The sequence below is a fragment of the Sinohyriopsis cumingii genome, chromosome 14, assembly GCF_028554795.1.
Source record: "Sinohyriopsis cumingii isolate HCF-2022 chromosome 14, ASM2855479v2, whole genome shotgun sequence".
NCBI classification, from domain to species: domain Eukaryota; kingdom Metazoa; phylum Mollusca; class Bivalvia; order Unionida; family Unionidae; genus Sinohyriopsis; species Sinohyriopsis cumingii.
In genome coordinates this window covers 62,964,155-62,985,916 of record NC_142974.1, presented here as the reverse complement: position 1 = coordinate 62,985,916, position 21,762 = coordinate 62,964,155, and the positions used below count along the sequence as shown (strand labels likewise).

The following is a 21,762-nucleotide window of genomic DNA, read 5'->3' as shown; positions in this document are numbered from 1 at the left end:
AAATTGTGTAAAGGAATAACATGTTGTATCGTTCTCAATAGCGTTAATACTTGTGAAAACCCGTTGAGTGATCTAATGTCAAAATAAATGTAACTACTGACACATTTACGTTTATTCAGCTGATTGATCCTTTACATTTTAATCAATGGCTACCCGTAGTGTCAGCACATTTCTTTTCATATAACAAAATCACATTCATTTTAATTTTAGTATGTCCAATATATGAATAACATTTGATATCTTTCTCGTTCGCGTTAATACTTAAAAAGACCCTTTCAGTGAAATTAAATGTGCAGCTGTTAAATGTAGAGTTGCTCGCAAAACCGGCCATATGTTTTCTTTGGTTGCATAGTTGGGTGCTGGTGTGCTGGAATGAATTAATAACTACACTTACAAAATAATCTAAATTACCAAAACAATCACCTTCATGGATTATTATATACATTTTTCAACGGTGTTCAGTCAAATTGGTGGAGATGGCAGTTTTACCATTTAAAAACGTGCTCAGTCTTTCAATAATGGTCTCATAAATATTTGTTTTTATTTTTGTGTAAGTGATCATATTCAGCTTGCCACCAAAGTCCACACACGTTTAAAAAAATATCATTGAAAACGCCAACGCCCCATTTTGTGTTTCGTTTAGTACCCTCTGAATATTAATTTATTTCAGTAGATGTTAAGTCCTCCTCAGATAATTTCTTGAATCTTGGTTTATATTCCTCAGCGGCCTCAAAATTGACTGGCACAGTTCCCACGCTATTATTGCTGTGCTTGTGTATGGCTAGGGGGACTAAGGTCATGGGGTGCTGTGTGAGGGAATTTATCAACCTGTTGTTCTGTTTCATTTTCAGCTTTTGTAGCATCCATCGCATTATCGTCAAATCCATCTTTATCTGCTTCGATCGCTGAATTTATTTCTTTTAACTCCTTGCCATCTAATTCACGACGAATTTTGTAAGAGCTACTTAGTTGTAACAAATGCGCCATGCCATTATCCACAATGTCATGTCATTGTCACAGTCAATAAGATGGGAAGGCGTACTCAAGGATTTATTCGATACGAGAATGCTTGGTGTAAAGAAATCAAATGTAAATTAAATTATTTTTATCCCAGGATACTTTCCCAATCATATTAGGTTAGGAAAAGTATCATGGAACCTCGCAAATCCGAACTCAAAGACGAACAATCGTCTTTCTCTGTCTATAGCAAAAGACAAATGGTAATAACCGTTGCCCTTTACCTCCACTTGGCACCGCCTGGTGACGACCATTTTTAGCTGAGCGAGTTACTCATGGGGACGCTTGCATGGTGGGATGGTTATGAAGGCGCTTAATCATATCATTGGGTAACTGTCCCTGAAGAAACATAACTTAGTTAATAAAATTGCATCTTTCATTCGAATGCGTTACGCAATCATGTTACGTTAATATATTATGTAAAAGAAGGTGATGGGCATCCGACCTTAACCTCGGGTTATCTTCTATTAAAGATTAGCGTAATTTCCGCGTGCAAACAATATCCCGTCTTCTTAATTATTCAAACAACGCAGCCTGGGGTCACCTGACCTGTGACCATATTATTATTGAAATATTCTTACCTAAAAGATATAACCAGCGAATCCAACAAATCTAACATGCTGTGTTGATTGATCAAGACTGGTCTCCTTCTCGTCTGCAGTGGCGCAACTGAATCTGCCAGATTCTCAAGGTTGCCTCTTCGACGCAAATTTTCAGACATGGAAATTCGAAAATGATGACTTTGCATGCCATCCAACAGCTTTTATTATATCTTAGGTCAACATATTCCGTTTGGACACGACGTTCGAAAGATTACTCTAACCTTCTGAGCAGTAATTAACGTGACGCGACTCTGATTTGGTGAGATGTAAGAATACATGAAGCGTAAGATCCACTTCAGCCACCAGAGAAGGTCTTACAGCGTGATATACCCTTTGTTCCGGCTCACACCGGAATAAGGAGGAATGTCCATGTGCACGAAATGTTCCTGTGCGCTTCATATTAGCTTTTGAGAGAAAGAACATGATCTTGCACAACTGCTGGTCTAGACCCGCATATGGAAAGCAACTAGCGAATGACGATTATTTGACTACCGACAGACGGAAATCTTTTATTTTCAAGATAACCATCGAACCCTCCGATCTAAGCTGTATACAGTTCGGGTCGACATAAAGTTCACGCTTCTCTCTTACCATGCATGCAGAATCTAAAGCTATAAGGAAGTATGACTTGTATGATAATGACTTTAGCGACGTATAGGATAGATATTTTAATGGATTCCAAACTATCCGTGCTAATACTAAGGATTGGTTATATTAGAGATAAAATAAGTGATTGGTTCACTGAGACCGAAATAGTGTAAACATTCCGATAAGTGTATATCTTACCCAAATGCATGTGTGCCATAATGCCATAATTCGTCAAATAGCATGGGGCGGTAGCTTTTGGCAGAGAATGGGGCCAAATGTTTCTCTTCAAAGTGTCAGAGAAAGCATCTGTCAGTTAAGGGACTGAGAAACGCAGAGCGACAATTTTATTGGCATGGCACAAGTCCCTAAAACACGCCACTTTCCTTCATAAGCCTACATAATGGAGGCTCCTTTAGCTTTGAAATATTTATCCACAACCGAAGGTTTGACTTGTTTGTCTTGCAAGGAGAAGATTCAGATTATTCGGAATATTCATGGGCATGTATATCGCTTGAACGAGTAGATCGGTGACACGTGACTTGGCCCATTTGATAGGTGCTTTCATAATTATCATGTCGTTCGGACAACGTAACTTCTGGATTATTTTCCAACACAGCACAGTAGTAGGGAAGGCAAAAGCCCACAATCCCTCCCCCAAAAATTGTCCTTGCATCCATGGGCCAAGCGTTTGAGGCTGGAGCTCGAGAGACGAAGGTGAGTAACTTGTGATTCGACATCATCGTTAAGAGGGTCGATCATCGGACGCCCGATACGTGCGCTCATCCGGCTGAAGACCAGATGATGGAGAAACGATTATGTTTGAAGAATTTGACAACTTCTGGATTGAGTCGCTGCCAAGACACTGAGTCTGTCGATAATGTTTCTGATTTGTATGTTGATATGGTGATGGTTGCAAACAACTAGAACTGCAAAATCAGAACAAACCGACGTCGGAGCCATACCGTTATTTACATTTGGGGCTTCTCCAGCGGAATTCACATGGTCAGCCTGGGTTGCCACACTGACATTGATATGATTGTATTTCAATCATGATCATGGTTTGATCAAGGAAACTTGGAAAGGCGACATTGAGCTGGCAAGGTCAGAGAAAAAGGACGAGAGCAAGTCTGCTCAAGTATTGAATAAAGCGAGGAATTGCAAGAACTATATCGCGGAAATTTAGGAGTTGCTTGAATGGAGAGAACGAGTTCGACAAATCTGGTAACGCCAAGACAAGAAAGCCGCACCAGATTCCGGTTGGTTAAGAACGCCATACCCATACAGACACAGTTTTGGGATGGACGGAGTTCTGACTTTCCTAGTTTATAAAACTGACTAGTTGATCTAAAAGAGAAAGAAAATCGTTCATGTTATGAACTAGGATAAAACTTATCATGTGCTTCTGTAGGAAGAACAGGTGCGCTGCCATCGTTGCAAATGAATTCGACCGAAACAAGGAGTTGACGGAGTCCATACTTTGAATTAAAGCCCAGATGCTGATGTGAAGGCAAAAGAGAAAAAAATAGACTGATAAAGCATGTTGTGCTATGCAAAATCGGAGAAAATATTCGTGCCACGTGGTGGATAGGGATGTGAAAAACACGAGTTGATCAGATCGAGCCAGGCGGCATAGTCGAACCATTAAATGTAGAGGCAGACTAAAGTCACCGTCTCCATCTTGAAACGACTCCAGTCGATGGTGGTTCTTAGATTGCTGTTTGCTTTCCCAAATAAAATCAGCCTTCAGTAAAGCCCTAAGGATTGTGTCTTTTATACAATCCCCATCGCTTTTTATGAGCGCCCGTATCTGCTGTTGTATAAATGGCATCAATCGCCCGATCGGCCGTTGTATTCATGAACAGGGGAGATAAGGAGGGGAGGGAGCTATAGACGAATAAAGTAGAATCCCTTTAGAATAGCACTGATCCCCCTATTATGAGAGAATAAGAAGATCCAATTAGCTCAAAAATCGGTATATTACCGCGTCGATGGGATCAATGTTTTTGCACATGTGACTGCGAAAATCATCTGTGTTGAGGCCACTTAACATCTTGCCATACTGACGGGGACTGAGTTGTTCAGAATACCTATGGACTGTCAAATTATGTGCTGGCTGACTCCCAAATTCCTCTATTCTTCTTCTAAAGCAACGGTGACACGAACAATGTCATCCAGAAATGGAGGGTATGCAAAGATTGGATAGACCTGGATCGCACATATGTGCCACCTCGTATTAAACGTATACTGGTCGAAACTGCCAGAGTACTGGCCATGGTATGTTCAGCTGCCCTATTCATTGACCCTATCGATCTTAGCCGTCGAACAAGCTCTGACGGGCATGGGCGGATGTGTACGTCATCTAAAACAGACAAGCGTATATATTAACAACTACTAGATTCTTGTCATGTACCAGGAGATTAGTTCTCATGGCGCCTGTCGCCCTACGTCTGTCCCTTCCTCCTCATCGAAATCTACCGATTCTTTAAAGTAGCGGTAAGGGTGGAAGACATAGTACACTTGACCGATTCAGTGATATTATTACCATGTTGGAGCTGCTGCATGACCTTCGACAGTGCGGTATTAATATGCATTATATATGTTGGATGCGGTGTGAACGGTGGAGGTCTTCCCAGGTTCTGGCGGTACATATGACAGTCCTTCAGCCTCAGGTACCGACATTTTCACATGCCTGGCGGAACGAAAAAAATTCTCAAGGACATCTCCATTATAGTAATTTTAAGATGCCAACGGTAAAGCAACACGGATGGATCTATCACTAAGAAGGCCATATGAACTATTTGGCACTACCAATTCAACAAAAATGTCCCCATACTGGGACCTATGGACTGTCCGCATCGGCTGGAAGTTTGGCGATGTCGGGATGCCCGCTGATCGCTGATCGGCCTGTAACGGCACGGAATTATTAAGTGCTGGATACCACGGATACGGCATGAACCCATTTAGCCTGGACTTACAGGACTTAATTCAATATTCGGACACGCCGGGGACTTAACGTCTGGTGGGCTACCTAAACTTGGGTAATACCTCTCAATGAATTCATATCGTCAACAATGACTTGTAGGTTGTCTTCCTTGTTGTATTCCGTATTTTCCTAACTATAATGCCAAAAGCATTACTGTTTTAAAAATGCATTGACTGCTTTGAACGTGGATTTCATGCATATAGCAACCTAAACCCTGAAAAGAAACAAGTAGACAAAGCAAAGCACATACTATCAAATTAGTAAATAATTATAGATTGAAACGCCATTGCGAGTGAGTTCGCAATATACACACAGCATATCATAATAGGTGCATAGATTAAACAAAAGAAGGGTTATAATTGACTTCCATGCTCTTAAACTCCACACAACTCATTTAAATGGATAGTCTCCTGAAAGGACCCAAACAACAATTAAAACAGAGAATAGTTATGTATTTGAATTACTATGTCGCTAAAACAATATCGTAGCTAAGGAGGGCAGAGAATGCGTCGAACCAGAAACGTATGGGCCTGTTATCAACTTAAACACAACGCTTATTTATAAACTAAGCCATAATTATATAAAAACAGCGTGAAATATGAATAAACTTAGCATACATATCAAACAGCACTCCATAATCTCGGAAATATGTGCTCTGTAACGGACGGAGCAAGCAAACAAAGTCAAAGGTACGGTATCACAAATATTTTATACAAGGTCAACGATAGCGTGAGAGGTGGTCGTTTAAAAATCTTAATGTAATGTGATTGTGGAACATATTTAAAAGACAACATCAAGCGTTTGTTGTTACCTACTTACCACCACCCCACTCAATCCCCGATTTCTCTTCCCAAGCCTGACTGATATACACACATTGTATATGTATATACAGTCTAGGCAGGTAGGGATTACTGACAAGTAATAAAGTATGTTTTGCACTCATAACTCGTTGTAATGGAGTCTAACACGGAAGAAAAAATATCTTCGAAAATTAGGCACGAACTAACACGATATTTCTCAGAGATAATGTCTTTGTCTAAGAAGGAAGCAAGTGAAATATAATATAGTTTGCGGTTGCCCTCAAATATAAGTGTTCTGTGATCTTCACCGTGACTGCATATATATTTAAGAGGTTAGTGAATATTAATGCTTTTTCATGACTCTATTAATCTAGTAAATTGTCCATTGTATTCGTTATCCTAGTAATTGTTTTAATGTTAGGTCGATTCTAGTGTTCTGATTTGTAAAACGAAGACAACCTCTCTAGTGATCCTAGTAATTCAAAAGTAAAATAATGAAACAGTATCTTCCATCAATGGACGTTATTTTTATTAATGTTCAACTAAAGATTGGTGGTTTATATTTCCACGCAGCCGTCAAAACATAAATGAAACCATTTTTTCTTCAAAATGAGAAAATGAGAGTTTAGAAGTGCGATGAACATATTGATCACCATGTCTCGTAAACGATATCAAATAAAATGAAAACTTTGAAATGTTCTATTCATATGGAAGTCTATCTCAACAGAACGGACACTTGATTACTTAATCTGTCTAATTAAGACACGGAACATTAAATATCAACGTAGATTGATAAGGAAATGTGACCCAGACAATTTTTTTCTTCTTTTTTATACTTAATATGTCCATATGCAAAAAAAATTACGAGGCAATTTGGTTTTGATAGCATACTTTTAAAGTCAGGTAATGCTTAATTATTGACCATAATGTTCTTTTAATTTTGACTTGTAAACTTGTAGACTAAAGTAATCTTTCATTCACGAATCCATTGATTAGTATTTGTTTTGTTACTCAGCTCTCAGATCAATATGTTAGTTCATAAATATTCCCATACCTCTTAAACATCTATATTAACTTAAAATGTGTTTGCGAAAGCACAAATGTAGTTAGAGAATTGCTGTCAATTCAAGTTAAATTCAATTACAAAACTTAAAGTGTCAAACAATTGTAATACATATAGTCATAACAACATGATAACCATTTTGCTTGTGCAGAAACACTTCGTGCTAATTTGTCGAGAAAATAAGAGAATCTGGAAATGTTTTTGTAAATATATGTATTTCACGTTTCTCTATGCCTCTCTCTGCATCTCTCTGTGACTGTGGTTTAACTTAGAAATGGACACAAATCTATTGCGTATATTTCAATGCTGAAAGGTAAATATATATTAACGAGTTTGTTTTGTTATAGTTAGTTTTCTTTCATTTTCACTTTTCATTCTGGGGAAATAATTATTTCCTGAAATTTGCAACATCGATTACTTTTCAATCTTTTCTGTCACGTGTGTATCTGAGTGTATATATCTATCTATCTATCTATATATCTATCTTTACTTATATGTGTGTGTATGTATTAATGCAAGCACGCAATTCAAAAGTGATATTCTCTTTCCGATAAGATTAGCTTAAACAGCATACATATGTTTGTGTTTTAATTGTTGTTTGATCTTTTTCTAACGGTGTTTCAGAATCGACGGATCTATAGTCAGGACTAACTGCGATTATCCAATGTAAATATTGTTTAAGATAGAACCGCTGGTTAAATAAAAACAGATCTCTATATTTAGTCTAACTTCATGAATTGCTCTCATTATGGTAATAATATGTCATGCATATATCCCGTGTGACTTATTATGATTGTGACTGTACAATACATTTTTTTCTAATTAAATTTTTCTTCCTTTATAAGTTTATTGAAACTCGTGTGTTTAGAAATTGAATAATATACATATTATTATAAATACGATGAACATTGGTGTGTTCAAAATATATGATGCGCATAAGCTATAATACGTACTATTTAAAAGACACAACGCTGTAAAAGTTTTCATTATAAATGCATAAATTGTACCTATATTGTTAAAGAAATTTTTTATAAGTTATCGACATTGCTTTTTCTGAAGATATCGGAGACATTAACAAAGTGCATTCTGTAATACCATGAACACATTTAAAAGCAGTAACGCATATCATTGCCAATTTCACCTGTAACACATGTGAAACGCTTCTACAGATACAGTTTTATGTACATATGCTCTCCTACTGAACTATAGGCCGGGCCTATTGTGATGCCTAGATGGGCGTTTAATACTTCTTCAAGGTCCCTCCACATGCATCTCTGGAAAGCGATGATCAAATATCACTAATATGAATTGCCGTAAATCTCCATGCGCCTTCCATGATAATATATGGACAGGACACGCCCGATCAGCAATAAGGATCGTGTGGGTCCCTCCACCCCCTCTCAAGTGTTCCATTCAGAAACAATAGTGCCCGTTTTCACAACCCCGACAGGTTGTAAGTAAGAATCTAATGTAGAAAATTAAGAAACAATGTTGAGAAGAAACCAAACCCTCTCTCTCTCTCTCTCTCTCTCTCTCTCGCTCCGCAAATAATTTATTTTGCTTTGTATTTAATTTAATGTCAATGTTTTTTCCAGGTTGAAAGTACGTTGACACACATTTTGGAAACTTCTATTTATGCTTGCTTATCTTGGCTATTTTTCATTGCATTAGAAATACCTTGTGCACTATGCAGTCCTTGCAATAGGTAATCTTTATCGATCTTAGTTATTCAATTAGAAGTCAATCTTCATTCGAGATACCTGTAACACTGTTTTTTTTGCAACAAGTAAGCTGTATCAATGTTATTGACCAGGATCTTTTCAGCTCCCAATATCTAAAAGGTTCCGTCGAAAGCGTGTTATTCATCTTCATTCTACGTAAGCGAAATATTTCAGGCTAATACCTTCTTCACCATCATACTGTAGTGAAATAGATTTTCTATCTGCACCCCTTCTCAAGAAAGGGTGAATAAAAATGTTCTCGCCTTAAGTATATTACATTAATTTGTAGCTATTAATGATGTGCGTTTATTTGAACTAAAACAATATAAAAGTGATATGTGTCAAATTTAAAACTGTTTCTTTTTCTTTTTGAGGTGGCTGATCACCAGATTTAGATTCAATATATTTATGGTCTTACAAATGCATCCTCTGCACAGAAAGTCATTTAGCACATGCTTGCATCAGACGGAATTACGAAATTGTTACTATGTTGTGTTTTATTCATCTTATGATTAATAAGGCTATCTGAATGGAGTTTGCCATAGTCTTTTGTTTCCTAATAAATAACAAACACTCCAATTTCACCATATTATTTTGTTGGTGGTAAATACTATGAAACGTCAGTATAGTAGCATCTTCTTTAATGCATTATTTTGCATATTAGTTGCCTATTATATTCCCTGTAAAATGGACATTTTTGCGTGCCAATTGCATAGTTGTGTTAGGTATAATGATGCCTATTTCTTCCGACAGATTACTTAAGTCCTCTATAATGCGGCTAGTTCCATTCTTATAATAGCTTTTTTGAAAATGAATATTTCTGCATATTGGCCACATATTAGGATCTTCTGTTATCAGACTGTTATCTTCGGTCTGGTTATATTGCGATCGAATGTGAAATCTTCCATTTCTACAAGAATACTATATACCTAGCCTGGAACAATTACGAAGGAAACTTTTTCAGCTTAGGAAAGTTTAGGTGTAAAGGGGAAGATGAATTCTACCGAGACAATGAATGCCTCACCTCACTCATCCACACTCGTGTTATATTCTGGAGGCGGCACTGATTTGACTGTAAACTAGTGTGCTGGTCTCTAATGGTATATGTATAAACGTGATGTATTGTGCCTTCATTCATATTGACAGCAGGGCATGGAATAATAATATTATTTTAAACACAGGTTTGTATACACACACACACACACACACACATACACACACACACACATATATATATATATATATATATATATATATATATATATATATATATATATATATATATATATATATATATATATATATATATATAATATAAAATTATTTTAAGCCCAGGTTTATATATCTGATAATATTATTGAAATTTTGTATTTACCCAGTTTTTATTCTAAAGTGGAAGGTCATTAAATAATACAATTATTTAAAACTCAGCCATTTCATATTTGTCTCTGCTAATATTATTGAAAGTTTATACGAAGTTTGATTGTAGAGTGGTATCAAACTATCTCATCTGTAGCTCACTGCTTGGGTTTCAGTAGATACACATTCATTTTATCTTCATGGAATATCTCTCAAAATGGCGCGCGTTTCTGATATTTTATACTTAAGAAATATGTAGTGGAATTCGATGGGAAACAATTAAAAAGATATGGAGTGTTAACCATCCATCCCGTCATGATAATATTTCTCTATCTTCTCTTCTGTTGTCTTGTCTGTACCTGTGTCTGTCTGTATGTCTGTGAGATCCTATATATACACGTTTATATACGGATTTAGTTGAAACCATACATAAATATAAAAGTTATATATATATATTTGTGTGTGTGTCTGTGTGTATGTGTGTGTGTGTGATTGTGTATTTGTGTGTAGTTACTGCATTTTACTAAGGTCGATTTACGGTCTCGTATATTAATATTCAAAATCATGAATACAGTAAGCATCACAAATCTAGCAAAATGGAATTTACCAACTCACAACATACCGGTTGAAGAGGCGAGATATCATTAATGCAGGAAGCATTTTTGGGATATTTAGTGTGATCTCTCCTTTTCTCTCTCTCTCTCTCTCTCTCTCCCAAATCTCTCGCAACGAGTAATCTATGTTGAAAGGAAATAACTGCTCATGTCCTTAACGAATTATGTCACGCACTCGACAGTAGGATTTAAGAGCAAACTATGACACCTCACATGCCTTTCCTTAACTGAATATTTCATTCGAATCCTTTAGTCTATATATCCGGTAAACTATTAGAGATGATGGATATAAGATAGGTTTTTTAGATTTGTCCCACATTCGTGTTGTATGTTAACTATTTTATATTTGAATATCATTTATGTCACTGTTAAATCTATGATTCATTTCATTTGCTATTTAAGTTTATTTCTGGGCTGCATAACTTTGTGTGTATGCATCACATATCTCTTTTTATAAACAATTATCAAGACTATGCTTTTGTTGGAAAATGAACTCGGTTGTACGTTGTTAATTCCACTACGTGTTACCTAATTCTGGTGTATGCACTGTCTACAAATAAATTTGTTTTTAGCACGGTATTTGTATTAATTGGAGGCTGCATATCAGGATATGAGCCACATTAACACCATCCACACTTTAATTTCTGATGTTGCCAACATTCAAGGCTGTATATCAGGATATGAGCCACATTAACACCATCCAAACTTGTATTTATGTTGCTGCCAACATTCAAGGCTGCATATCAGGATACGAGACACATTAACATCATCCAAACTTGTATTCATGGTGTTGTCAACATTCAAGGATGCATATGAGGATATGACCCAAATTAACACCATCCACACTTTCATTTATGATGTTGCCAACATTCAAGGCTGCATATCAGGAGATGAGAAACATTAACAACATCTAAACTTGTATGTATGGTGTTGCCAATAGTCAAGGCTGCATAACAAGATATGAGCCACATTAACACCATCCAAACTTGTATTTATGTTGTTGCCAACATTCAAGGCTGCATAGCAGGAGATGAGACACATTACTACAATCCTAACCTTTATTTATTGTGTTGCCAACGTTCAAGGCTGCATATCAGGAGATGAGCCACATTAACACCATCCAAACTTATATATGCCACTAACACGCGTATGTGCTCCTTAATAGTTTCAAGACTAAATTATTATAATTCACTACTAACTGGTTCTGCTTAATATATTCTACCAAAAGTTCGAAACGTACAAGACAACTGCCCGGATTATCGTTATAGTATGATGAAATGAGGCCCCATGCGATGTAACAACCATTGTCTACGGGTTCGATCATGAATCATACACAAAAATCTGCTCATTATGCTACAATTTCAGCCATGTATACATCTCATCTGCAAATTTAAGCTCTCTTTCGACATTCGTATTGCTAAAGTCATACGGACATTATTCTTTTGCATTCGAAAACTAGGCTACGTGGAATGAATTGCAATTTGATGGTATTTGTGTTTGTGATTTTGTCTCTGTATATGTCGTGGTGTGTTATCTAATATTACAAAATGTTAGAGATTATAAAGATTAGGTGATTTCCTAAGTCCACATTATTCATATTATTTTCAATGTATCCATCTGACCTCACTTAAGCAACAGTTCATTAATTAAAACAATAATACATTCGCTGCTTACACATTTGTATTTTGCAAGGCTACATCGTGTATATATGCAAGCCATCCTCAATTTACTTCTGTACAAGCTTAGACATTGATAACATTGTACCTAAGACGGTATGTGATATGAATAGTGTTAGCCGTTGTGCATGTCGATTATTATTTCCGTTTGCATTATCATTTTATTCCTCACCTAACTGCATGAAGGAATGTGATACATTATCACAATCATGACAAACTGTTTTAGCTAAATTAGCAGATATATTCAACAACATTCTTAGAAACCAAAATATGTCATCCTATTTTAAAATATATTTTAATTATTTCGTTTGCTTTAAAGACACAATTGTCACATTTTTTTCCTCTTTCATGTCTCAGAAATGATATATACTTTCCGGAACCTACATAGGTTGTAGATCGCGTCACGCCTATGTGGGTATCGTGCTCGATGTTTAATATTACGAGTCTGATATTATGCCCCTAGACTGAGATCTCTCCCTCCATCCCTCTCTCTCTCTCTCTCTCTCTCTCTCTCTCTCTCTCTCTCTCTCTCTCTCTATATATATATATATATATATATATATTAGATAATTTTAAATTCGTACTGTAAGGAGATTCGAACCCAGGTTGGCGGGTAAACGGCGCCCATATACTTGCTTGCACACACGAACCCATATTCCCTCAAGACTAAGCACGCATCACCAAAAATGATGTTACTCAATCGGCTTTATATGCACGCGTGTGTCGCAGACACATTCTCATGACGATTTAGTAATTAATTCTCATATATCTGCAGTCTTTCCGGATTCAATAAGGAAGGTATGAGGTAGTATTCGAGTACTTGCCACGTAATGTGGATTGATAAGGTTACTATAGGAAATTAATTGGTCTGTATGTGTAGCATTTCGTGTCATTATGGGTCGAAGGACATACGTAATGTTAAAAGTGTATGTATATTTACCATTGGGATCAAAATCCAACACTACTGTCCAGAATGGGTATATTACACACATCGAACGATGCCATCCAATTAACATTGGGCGCATAAATATAGAGAAGAGAAACATCTAAGCCATGGATATCCGATGATTGTCAGTTAACATCGTAATATACCTTATGCTTAAACCAAATAATAAATTTATGCCTTAAATAACAGAATATTGTTGTTGAAAAAATATGTTTGAAGTTTAGTCTTATGCTGGGCATGGAGCCTCTAGATTGAGAATGAAAGGGATAGTATTTGATGCGCATATTAAATGCGACTCGAACCAGCCTCATATGAAAACTTATATACAATTAATTACAAAGGTGCAACAAAACATTTACAGATTTTGGATAGCTATAACGAAACCAACCATAATAATATTATTCACTAGACAAGAGAGATGTCACTGTGAGTTCATATTGAATAACGTTTATGCAACCCACCAAAAGAAGTATACCGTAATTTGTCACGTCCAAATGCATGTTTGTACCCAACGTGATGCTTAAAGTGCAACAACAGGCACTTTTCATTGGTGACAATTGTGCATGACATGAACTGAACACCTGGATGCAACTCAAAATACGTTGTAGATATATTACGCATGTTTGTAACCGTGTATGTCTACTGCTAGGCTACAAGGCCAATAAATCAGTCCTTCTCCGTGATGATATTGGTTGGCTTTTCAAGGGCTAATATCGCCATTTCAATGACACAGACAAAACTCTGCAGCCAATTGTGCCTGCACACAGAGCTAACGTTAAGAGTTCTTTGGGCGAGATGTGCGTTATATTTTAGGAGCAAATAATTTAATTAGTGACCTGTAAATCCACGTGGAATAGTTCAACCCTCTTTCATGTGGCCATATTAGAGATTCGGGCCAGATTTGGCCGTTAACAATTACTGCTATGTGGCTAAAGTGTACGCATGTTTCTTTCGAAAGAAGTGCATGCTGCGAAATTGCATCTTTAATGAACAAGTGATATGAGATCAACATACCGTTCATCATTATCAACACAGATTTGGAGGTTTTGTTTGCCGGATTACTAGGCATACTCTTCTTCTTAGCCGACTATCGATACTCAACTATCTACTTACTGTAGAGCAGGTGTGGGAAGTGCTCATGCCTCACATCGATTTCAAGAACAACACAAGCCCGAAACAAATAATTCATAAAATACATATCTTTAATTAGTAAACAATAATAACTGAAAGAATCCTACCATAGCCTTAACCTATGACATTTGCCCGGGGACAATTTAGGATATTATATCAAGCCACCTTACACATTTTGCAAATTTCTGTCAAACACTGTGCACTTATCACATGCTTAAACATTATCTAGTACAATGGTGTAAAGACATTTTTTTTGGTATGAAAATCTAATAGTGTCATGACTTACTGCAGTTCCGGACAGATTTCCAATTATATGCAAACTCATGTATTGTTTTGTCTCTGTGTACCAACGTAGCATCAGTGTATAATCAAGCTATTTTTACATATATGATTGAATGCCCCTAAAAGATATTAAAATTATACATTTTAGACGTAAATGACATAAATGCTATGTTATATCTGAAATGTTGTCTAAACTGTTCTAGCGAACTTAACAAAAAGAAACCAAACAGTCAAGTGCATAATGTGCATTAGGAGTAATTTGAGTCTGATATAAAAAACTTAATTTCTAACCTCTGATTATTTTTTCTGGTGATGATAATATCAGCAACATTGTTGTGTGTGGTGTGTGTTGGTGGAAGCGTAATCACAGTAGTCAACCTAATCAGGAGAGTTCACGTTTTATTCAACAAATATTATGCCATCATGCATATCGTGACGTCATAGTTAAGGTCAAAATGGTGATAACACTTTCTCAAGGAGTCTATGTGATGTAAAGAAACATCAAACTTTTGATCCTCCACCCACTCTCTCCTCAACAAACCCTCGAGTCCTTCTCCCTAACAACTGATTAATATCTGAAAATTATCTATGTTGATACAGTCCGGGCAAAGCAAGAACCCTGTCAAGTCATAGATTATACTTTGTACTGATTACATGTTATCAACAAACGTAACGCGGAAGATAACATATAATTCAAACTGTTGCGGGAACGAACAATGATATTTTGGAGTGATTGCATATTTTTAAAAGAAGGAAGTGTTTCAATCACACAGAAATTAGGGATTGACTTCAAATCAGTTTTCTCACCGTCAACAGCACCGTGACTGTAGAGATATTGCGTTCTTATTGTAGCGGTAAGTGGATATTTACACATTTCTCATCGATTTCTCGTAAATGTTTCACTTTTGTTCTGAGTATCTAATCCAAAATTAGATCGATTCGAGTTTCCCAGTCTGTAAAACCAGCAAAAGCTGGTTCGCGTACCTCGTATCTCAAACAGTGAAATACGTAAAACAGTATCTTCCATCAGTAGAGGCTATATTCATCAACATTAATCAGATGTTTGCTGGTTCACATAATTCTGTACCTACAATGGAATCATCAAATCTTCGAAATTCTTTTTTTTTGGAAAGAGAAAATTACATTCTGATGCATGGTGAAAATGCTAATCACTGCTTTGCGTAAGGGTCATCAAATAAAATGATGACTTGTTCAATTGTCTGACATCTTATTTGTATAAATAGACTGCCGGATGCTCAAATATGTTGAAGGTGGTTTGTGTGCATCCGAGGGTATCTGCATAAGAGATAATTGTTTTATTACCGTGTCTAATAAAGACTCTACACATAATATATATGATCTAATCACGACAACTGTATTTATTATTTTGGTTATATTTAAAATATCGATGTGAGAAAAAATTAAGTTATTGTTTATCTTATATTCTTGTAATGTTCAATTTATGTTTTTCTTCATTATTTTAATTTTGTCATTTAATCGTGTAGCTTAGAGTTGTAATTTATTCCTGAATATATTATTTCCTTTCTCAGGTGTTCCGCTCCCGCATCTCTTTGTTCGTTCATTAATGTATCTGGACGTTTCAAACATTTATATTAATGTAGCGTGTGTATGGCGAAAACTCAAGATAAATAATTAAATTAATAATACATGATATCAATGCAAGTCAAACTAAATCATCAAAATAATAAATAGTCAGCAAATAATAATACAGATAGTGCTAATGTCTTTGTTAAAAAAATATGTTTGTATCCATGTAGCGCCTCTCCTCTCTCCCTTCACTGAAAATAAGAAAAATAAACCGAAGTTATTTAACAGTATCCAAGATATATTTTATGGCAGAGACACAACGATGTTCCTCAACCAATTTATTTGAATTCAATAATTTGTCTTTTCCTCATGTAGACTAAAGCTAATGCTCCATGCCCCCTTTAATTGTTAGTGCTGATTTGGGCACTTTCTTTTAAGTGACCTGACACTGGCCCAAATTCATCTATATTAATACAATAATTCTTTCCTTCCATGTATCCTCGACATAAATCATTTCTCAAATTAATGCTATAAGCTAAACATTGTTTATATATCCATTGAGTATGCATCCCAAAATGAGATGGCTAGAGAGGTTTGAGCATCGGTATATCTAAGCCTTTTATATATTCCTTGCTATAAGGAAAGCCTGTCCTTCATTACCGTTGCTTCGGTTGTTATTTTTGTTGTGCTCTAATATAGAGTATAGCTTTTGTTGATCTGCCTTATCTCTAGGGACAAGTATTACTCAAAGTTGAGTCTTTAACTAACAATATTGTTGCTTGCAAAATGCAAATTGTGCAAAGATTGTTCTTGCTTAATAGTATCATTGCAGAAACTATTCTCACACATTATCTACCTTATGAGGGTATCCAGTGATCTGTGCTTGACCAATCTATCTACGTTAGTCGTTCAAGCGTTTATCCTCACGAAGTTGCACAATTTTGAAAATCAATCATCTGCTCCCTCTTCAACAATTCTGAAAGCATGAACTTTTCATTATAGATGAACGCTATATATCAAAGTAGACTTCCCGCATCAGATAATGTGTATATTCTGATTTTTAATAATATTCTCCCATGTTGTCAAATTCAAATTTAAATTTCTTGAGGTTATTTTGTTCAACTTGTACTCGTCAATTTAGAAGACACCTCAAGACTCGTTAATGCCTTATGTCCGTTACTTTCTGCTGCAATTGATAGTTCTACATGTTGTTTTGTCTGTGGTATAATTGTTATTTAGTTTTGAAACAATGTGTTCCAATTTTGACTCGGCATATTTGATTTATTGCTGGAATAGTATATCTAGAGGTTTGTAAATACACGTTTCGTCCTGTACTTTGTACATACACTGGAGACAAACACATAATGATGATACATACATGTACCGTATAATACCCGATGGTAACACCGATTGTATAGTTGTATACGTAGTTAGCACCACCTCCTTGAATTCACATACAATATGCAACCCGTTTTGTAGACTTGACACATTCCCTGACAACCCCGTTGTATGCACTTACAATATGCAACCCGTTTTTGAACGCTTGTCAAGTTCTCTGACAAATTTGTACTCATTATCTTAATAGGAGTTTTCTCTTGCACTGAAGAATGTAAAGGATTCAAATTGTAAGTAACGAATAATTCAAAATTCAGCTATATGGACCATGCAGGCATGTGTAACACATTTAATACATACTGGTAGAATTGCGCAGTATGCTTGCATCAGACGAGATTCGAACTTTATCATTGAGCTATACATCAAATGAGACAAAAATTACCATTTTATAGTAAGCAAAGCAACAAGAATTGTTAGGAATAATAAACTATGGGTCATATTTTGGAAGAATTTAAAAACTATTTATTTGATTTACAAACACACACACACACACGTACACACACACACACACACACATACAAATTATATTAATATGCTTTCATAGAGAAATGTGCCTGAGATCTGGGCCGGGTTTAACATAATGTCTTCATCTGCATTGTAATCGTCCCCACCTTCCTGCCAAATCATTGTTTAGGAGTGGGCCATCATATGTCCCTAACTCAGTAATCAGGATCGAGTTTGTGCCTCCGACCACTTGCGTGTGGTCGTATCAGAAACGGTACCTGCCGTTTTACAATGGTTTTATTGGAACATGAATCATATATATATATATATATATATATATATATATATATATATATATATATATATATATATATATATATATATATATATATATATATATATATATATATATTGCCGACATGTAAATCTAATTTGTGTGAAGAACCGAACTGCATGCCACTAGTTAAAGAGGGTGAATCTATCAGTATTACGGTTACTGATAAATTATAAGTTGTTTCATTATTCACCTTCAAACGAATTTTACTTGTAATGTTTCTAACAGTTGTACATTTTCGTCATACATTATGTTGAACTAAGATGAAGAAAGTATATAATTCACATTGAATAATATTATTTTGCCATTGTGCAGGTCGATAATGCTTTTGCATGTATATTATTGTGGGAGAAACATACGCTTCCAAGTAATCAACCTGGTGCAGCAATGTATCACCCAGCTGTGTCTATACAGTCGCATTGTACTTCCTGTTGCATGTCTTATCTCATTGATAGCAGAAATAAATGTTGAACACATGCGTACAATGGATACTGGACATAAGTATTAAACACGTGCCACAACTTACTTCTCTCCAGCCCTGTTGCAGCGTATATGTAAATTATGCACCATTCCAGGCTGATATCCTTGCCTGTTAATTTCTTTGCTAATAACCCTATATTTTATAATAATTATTCAATATTCTCTGCCACTGGAAATTCGTCTCCGAATTTTAACAAGAGAAAGCAGGTTCGCGACCTAAAGAGTAAGGTATATCCGAGTCTACTACAACTTGTCGATCATCCATTCCCAGCCTTTCTTTATCTTTCAGCTAACAATACATTTGAGGTTTCCACTGACAAAGTTGCTACGGCCATGACACTAAATATACGAGAGGACGCCTGTCAAAGATAATCCATTAACTCGTAAACAAAGTTGGAATTTACAAACGTGAATTACTAATGGTATTAAGTAATATTCGTGTCAATTAACGAAACCTTTGCGCAGCGATGACAATCAGTCCCATAGCTTACCCTATCTGTGTTGCAGTCTCAACTATTCATCATAAATTTGCACTACTCGACTTAGCTGAATCGGGATAACTATTTATTACCCGGCCACCACTGTTGCGCCCGGTATAGTGTAAGTTGCTATCATACTCTCTACATCTTAATTGCGATCCTATGGGCCCCTTTAGTGTGGACTCGTTCACTAGCGATAAAGAAATGTAATCCATAGTTTCACCAGGTCCATAGTCCTTCCATGTACATCACCACAAACAGCCAACTTGCACTAGAATGGTACCGACATCAAGGCAACGGGCTTGTTGATATATTTCAAGGCTTAGCCTGGTAACATACACAACTGCGCAGCACAGGCCAAAACTGCCGCTTCGGACGTCAAGGCTGTAGCCACGCATGATTATTATGGTATGATAACCATTAATCGGCTCACAAAAATAAAATAACGTGTGATCTTTATAGTATGCAGCGTTTTACATTAAGCATAAACAGATAATTACTAAACCTAAGGACAGAATGCATGCTGGTTGTAAATTTTACAGAGTGCGTAAAGAAGTCGTGTTGCAGATGTTGCCACCGTTTCACTCCACGCCTATCAATTAAACTGGTAGTTCCTGTTTGTCTCGTTGTCGTTTAAAAAAAAGCCTCGAAGATAGGTTAGAATATAAATCAGGGGATCTACAAAAGAGCCTGAGAAACTACTCGGAAACCAAAAGCAACTGAAACTTAATATCAGGCCCCTCATTTTAGCATTGAATTCCCATGGAGATTCTAATGCGAATGTCGTCTAGTTTTACTAACGCAGACATTTTTATTAACTTTTGTTTCACTAAGAAAGCCAACAAACACGATGAAATCGGTGTCTTTGCCAAGGCAAAACCCCAGACCATATATATCAGACTCTCAGCCTACCAACAACAATCTCCGTAGAACAGTTTAAGCTTATTATCGATGATCTTCATAATATGCAACAATGTAAAATGAAATAATGACAGCGTCGTAGAAAGCATACATTTATGTTGTGATGGAAGATGTTTCAAGAAGAAAAGAATGATATAATCATCTGCCTCAGAGACAAACCACGCAAGCAGTTCATGAATATTCTGGTTAAGAATTCATATGATGTTATGTGAAAACGAAGTAGCCGTCGATGTAACATCAACCTCAAGACCTTTACTCTGCTGGCCCTAATAAACTTTTTCAATAAAAGTTGGACAAACATAAGATGCTAGTGTCGCATACATTTGCATTACCGAGCAATGCAACTAGTAATCAAGTGTCTCCAAACCTAATTTGCGTCGGCTAAACTTCACACTACTACTTCTTTATCTGAAATTATTATCTGCATTAGTATCATGGAAGAGTAGCAAACCAAAATTATGTGGAAGGTAATAAGCATTATGTCTGGATAAATCATAATCATATTGGTGACGTATCCAAACGTAACAATATGCATGTAGTTTAAATATTCTGTTTCTAATTCAGAAGATATATATTTATTACTCAAAACACTCAGACAATATGTAACAAGGGCGACAAGAATGTGTCCATTTGGCTCTTACAACCGAGACAGGACGAAAGTTGTTTTCCTGAAGCAAGAGTTTATGTTCTTTCATTCTTCTGATAATGCTTCCACGGTAATACATTCTAAAAACTTGGTCCATTTAGTATGAGAGGACCATCTGGCATAGATCAACACCATGATGTTTGGGATAGGTGTGGTCGGATTGATCTCAACCAGCTCTGTAAGTGGGGATGGAATTAATCTGATGTTTGTGTTCGGATTATTTCAGACCTCCATTCTTCATGTGCTAATGATGTTGGTTTTTCGATGCTGGTCGTAAGATGGAAAAATAATTCAGATGTTCGTAAGATTCGAAAAGTCATTCATATGTTCGTTTCTTTAAAGGCAAATAGAGCAATTAAATCAAGCTAATGTAACAGCAATTGACTAACAGTGTGGCGTTGAAACTCGGAGATCAAGTGACGAAATTAATTTTCGACAACTGTCATATATTTAAATTATATTATGTACTGATTTGTGTCATTTGAGTCAAGTGTAACTAGACTTTTTTTTGCAGCCTGACTTTGACATGTTTGCATGTTTGTATGTTTAAATAACTTGTTTGCTGATATTTGATTTCATGGTCAAATTTTGTTTACAAGCTTAGAAGGTTCTGGACATGAATATTTACAGTTTGGATGACATTTCGTATTCTCCAAAGCAATCTAATGTTACGGAAGTCAATGGAGGGATGTATAAAACCAGTGTGTGGTAAACAATTAATTGTTTATTTCTA

The 21,762-nt window shown here is 36.1% G+C and overlaps 1 long non-coding RNA gene across 2 annotated transcripts in view; it reads left to right on the top strand.

The window, feature by feature from the left end:
- Positions 1-15,146: 15,146 nt before the first annotated feature.
- Positions 15,147-21,762, top strand: part of LOC149783987 (uncharacterized) — a 32,587-nt gene continuing 25,971 nt past the window's right edge. The window contains exon 1 of one of the 2 annotated variants that reach the window (XR_016413711.1): positions 15,147-15,636. This is a non-coding gene — a long non-coding RNA (uncharacterized LOC149783987). The remainder of the gene's footprint in view (positions 15,637-21,762) is intronic. The other variant, XR_016413712.1, reaches the window with a different exon arrangement.